The following is a 5,269-nucleotide window of genomic DNA, read 5'->3' as shown; positions in this document are numbered from 1 at the left end:
CCAGCTGTAGCCACCCTATTACACAAGGAAAATGTTTGCTTTCCAGCAGTGCTGTATCGAGGACAGAGTTGCTTAAGACACAGACCCTGCCCTCATTGAGCCTCCAGTGCAACAGGTTTCTGCAGTGTGTAACTTGCCAGACAATGTAAGAAGACATCTCCCTGATATGGGACCATTAATTGTTCAAGCAAGGCCACATGTTTCAAAGCGAATGATGCGATCATTCAGTTCTCTGATAGGGAGTGCTCCTTCTGCTCCCTTCCTTACCTGTTCTTGGGTTTCTGTTTTCATTTAATGAACTTCATTTACACTTTTGTAAAAAGGCAGAACACAAGTGAACGGTCACTGAAAGGTTTCACATGTTAGAGTGTTCCATGGGTAGGAGGTAGCAGGTATTAAGGTAGCAGGATCCTTTCCGGCCAAAGTATTTAGGCAAGAGGTAGAACTGGAATTTGGTGTTAAAAGATAAGTCTGGTTCCAAAGCCCCAGGATGGCTGTACGGGTTGGTGGGAGAGGTTAGGAGGCTGGGTCTGAGGAGCGAGTGGGTGGACATGAACAATGGGATACCAGACCTTAACAAAGGAAGAATGGATGGATGGTTACTTAACGCCCATTAGGATCCAGCAACTGTGTTGGCACCTTATATTACTTAACAAAGGTCACGTGACTGGTAAGTGACCCTGCTGAGACCCAAATCAAATTCTCCTTTTCGAAGTGTGAGGCACTGCCAAAGATCCATCGATGACTCTAACAGTGGAGAGAGCATGACACGAAGTGGACTGTTTCTGAGATTACTCTGGACATAGTATTTAGAAAGGATTCAACAGGGAGTCTGGGAAAAGCCAGAGAGGGAGATTAATAGTATGCAAAGAGGGATGAAAGCTGGACTAGAAAGGTGACGTCAGACTGGAAGGGAGAGCTGCCCAGTGACTCAGCCCTAGCTGCAAAATAGAGCCACGTGGAGACAGTGTTAAAACTACTACTGCGTAAACTCACTGACTCTTGTAGACAGCAATAGGTGGGAATCCAGGGATACCATGTAAAGCTTACACTAAAGAGAAAGCAGATAGAAAGAGTTAATTAAAAACAGGGATCTCAGGGCATTTGTTTTTTATTATAAAAATAAACATCATAAAATTTACCATCTCAAGTATGTGTAAGTGTGCAGTTCACTAGTGTGAAATATATCTACCTGGTTGTGAAACAGATCTATTGAACCTTTCCATCTTGCAGAACTGAAATTCCATGGCTGCTGAACAAATGGCCAGCCCCTGGGAACCGCCATTCTACTTTCTACATCTACAAATTTGACTGCTTTACATCCCTCAAGTAAGTGGAATCATTGAGTTCTTGTCTTTTTGGGACTGGCTTATCTCACCTGGCATAATGTGTCAGAGTTCAGCTATGTTACACCATGTAACAGGATTTCATGTTTTTAAGGCTGCATAGTAGTATTCTGTTGTAGGTCATATACACCACATTCTGTTCACCCATTCCATAGTCGGATATTTGAGTTGCTTTCACCTCTCAGCTACTGTGACTAATGCTGCCATGAACATGGTTATGGAGGTATCTCTTCAAGAACCCCGCTTTCAGTTCTGTGGAGATATACCCAGGAATGGGTATATCTATATGGCTATATTCCATAGCAATTGTATCATTTTACAATCCCACCAACAAAACACAAGGGCTACAGTTTCTCCATATCCCCGCCAACACTTACAATGTTCTGGGTTTTTCATAGTATCCACCCAAAATGGTGTGACTAGGGGCACTTTTTTTTAAAGGTTTAAATACAAAAATAATTTCTGAAACAAAAATATTTGTCATCCTAAATACCAAAATAATTTTGAAAAGGATGAAAACAAATTCTATAGGGAAACATAGCAAATGTGCCATAAACATAATAATAACATAAAATAATACAGCAGAATCGAGACCATCAGCATTGTCAGTAAATATGTAAACGGCTTAAATTCACTTGCTCCAGGATTCTCTGTCTGGCTTACAAAGCAAGACCCAACTATTTGTTCTATTCAAGAAACACAATACAAGTAATTCACAAAGGCTAGGAATGGGCAAAGATTTTGTAGGCAAAAGGAAACAGTGAAAAGCAGGGTTGTGCTCCTGATATCATGGCGTATACTCCAGGGGGGTGGTGCAAACCGCATTGTGTCTCTGTTAAATTCCTGATTTGGGTAATGGCATGGTTGTTATGAAAGAGAATATTCTTCTTTTTAGGAAGTACATACTGAAGGACTTTTATGGGTGAAGGACTCAGTGTCAAAACATTCAGAAAAAAAATCGTGGGAATGATAAAATGCCACAAAATATAAATAGTTGGTAAATCAAGTGTATATGTGAGTTCTTTGCAGCTTCTTGCAGCTTTTCTGTTAGCTGGAAATTTTACCAAAACAAAGGGTTTCAAAAAAATAATCATAATACCCAGATCAGACTCTCCAGAATTTCTAAGTCTCTTAGCTGCAAAATCAAGCCAAGACTATGGTAATTTTTTAAAAGCAGCTAATCCTAATGTGCATTCAGTATTGAGAGCCAATGCCGCACTCAGTCCATGACCCCTAATTACTTAACTGGATGTAGGTGGTAACAAAAAGGGAGAGACGAAGGAAGCCAATGGAAGGCAGAGAAATGGCCCCAAAGATATCCAAGTCTTTATCCCCAGAACCTCTGAGTGTTACCTGTTTGGCAGAAAGGACTTTGCAGACATGATTGATTTAAGAGTCTTGAGACAGGGAGATTATCCTAGATTATCTAGGCAGGCCCTAAATGTAGTCACAGTGTCCTTGTAAGAGGAAGGCAGAGGGAGATTTGACTACAGAACGAGAAGTAGATATCCATGTGGTAATGGAAGCAAGAGGTTAGCGTGATGTAGTCAGGAGTCAAGGAATGCCTACAGCCATGAGAAACTGGAAGAGCCGAGGAACAGATTCTCTCCTGGATCCTGTAGTAGGAGCCAGCCCTTGATTTTACACCTCGGTTTTAGCCCTACAAAATTCATTTCAGACTTTTAGCCTCCCAAAGTGTCAGAGAATCAACTTGTGTTATGCCCCTGTGTTTGGGTAATTTGTCATAGGAGCAATGGAAAACTCATATGAAGACTTCACTGTTTTAGAGATAAAGGGACAAACGTGGTGCCATGAATAGAAGTATGACCTGCTCAAGAGGACAAGTGAGTTTTATACCCATTCATTTTCTGAACTCCTAAAAAGAATGGGAAAGTGGATAATCCATGGATGAGACATTTCACACAGATTTCTGCAAGATGAAAAGTGAAAAGGGACATACTGATAAATGAAAGAGAGACATGGAACCACATCCCCAAACATTCGAGGCAGGAGATTGCAGAGATCTGCCCAGAGCATCCCTTGTACGCCTCCAAGCCTAGAGCTGGCATTTAAGACAGTAGAGCATGATAAAACATTGGGCTAACAAAGAAGATTCTTTGAACATCTATACCTAAAACAGTTATATTAGGGAGTGCCATCTCCTGCTCCTTCTCTTTGCTACACACAGCCCAGCTTTTATCCCTGATTAAAATTCTGGTGGGCTCCTCTTTAAGGAAACTGAGTAAATATTGACTGGGAGAAGCTAAGAGTCTGTGTTGGATGTTTTTGCCCAGAGATATGTTCTCCTCATATTGACCTAAAGTGAGGGTCCTGGCCTGCTTACCCCAGAGCAAAACCTGTTGGTGATGGGCCCCAACCTGTACACTGTGATCAAGCAGAATATCTTCCTGTATAGGACAGAAGAGATCTGTATCATCTACCTAGTCCTTGTCTTGTAAATATGAATGGCAATGAGTCCATTAGAAACTCCGCGGGGCGGCGGGGAGGATCAGGGGAGAAACTCCAGGGGAGAAAGGGCAATGGAAGCAACAATCAAAAGATATTTGAGAAATTCATGGTTCAACTGTGAAGCATTCTACAACTTCAAGCAACCATAGCAATGTAAGGCAAGAGAAACCTTTTGACCTTGAAGCTACAACCATTGTATCCCAAGTAGCCCAGAGGATATTTCATTGAGCTCATAAAGGAGGAAATGGAATCCTAACATACAACTTGGCTTTGCAGTGAGCAATATGCACATAGTTATAATAATATCAGTGCTCTTCTTTGATTTTCAATCTATAGCAAAAGCTCATAAAAGTTAATTATTGTTTCAGAACAGATATAATGTTAACCATCTTGAAAATGTTAAAGTGAAGACATGGCTGAGATGAGGTAGGAGTTGGCAAGGGAGGGGTAAAATAGAGAAATGTAATAAAGAGGATAAATTGGGAATCAGAGAGATATAAATATAATACCTAATATCACAAAGTTATCTAATAAAATAACTCAAAAGTAAACAATATAAAGATCAAACACGCAGGGGTAGACAGATGGGGTCTAATACAAATGAGCTAAGTCTTGGTCTTTCATAGCTGAGAGTCAATATATATTGCCTAAAGCTAAAAAAAATCAAGAAATGGAAGTATATTATTTAGAGGCATGAAGGTAATTATTAGAAGGCTTGAACTCAAAGGCATGACTATAAGAGGTTGCTTCTGGAGACTGGACTGGAATGGAGAAAGGAAGGTTGAAAGATTGTAGCTTTTCATCATAAATTTTTCTGTTCTATGTGTTTTTTCTTTTTACCACATGGAGGTATTTCTTTAATAACATGAGTTTTAAAATAAGTTACTAAGGGGGCACCTGGGTGGCTCAGTGGGTTGAAGCCTCTGCCTTCGGCTCAGGTCATGATCCCAGGGTCCTGGGATCGAGCCCCGCATCGGGCTCTCTGTTCAGCAGGGAGCCTGCTTCCCTCTCCCTCTGTCTCTGCCTGCCTCTCTGCCTATCTCTGTCTGTCAGATAAATAAATAAAATCTTTTAAAAAAAATAAAAAATTTTTTTAAAAAGTTACTAAGGACATGGTAGATCTTCAATTACTGGCAGCCTAGTGTTATTTACCTAGGACTACCTTATGTTGCCTTGGGGCCACTATTTAAGGGCTGATCATGATTGTATACTAATAGTCTCTAGTCATAGACTCCACAGTTAGTTGCTGATTCTTATGTTAATAAAGTGGGTAGAGGGAAAAAAGGGAAATGGGGAAGGGAAAGAAATGATAGGAAAGTCAAGGTAGAAGAGAAGTCAAGAGGGTCAAATTATTGAAGTCAAATTCAGAGCAGAATAAGTTAGATTCCCAACAGAAAAGAGCTTCAGAGAGCAAAAATCCAGATGTCACTTGGGACATCATTCCCACAGACCAG

Source organism: Meles meles, chromosome 3 (genome assembly GCF_922984935.1).
Source record: "Meles meles chromosome 3, mMelMel3.1 paternal haplotype, whole genome shotgun sequence".
NCBI lineage: Eukaryota > Metazoa > Chordata > Mammalia > Carnivora > Mustelidae > Meles > Meles meles.
Note: the sequence above shows the minus strand (reverse complement) of the source record.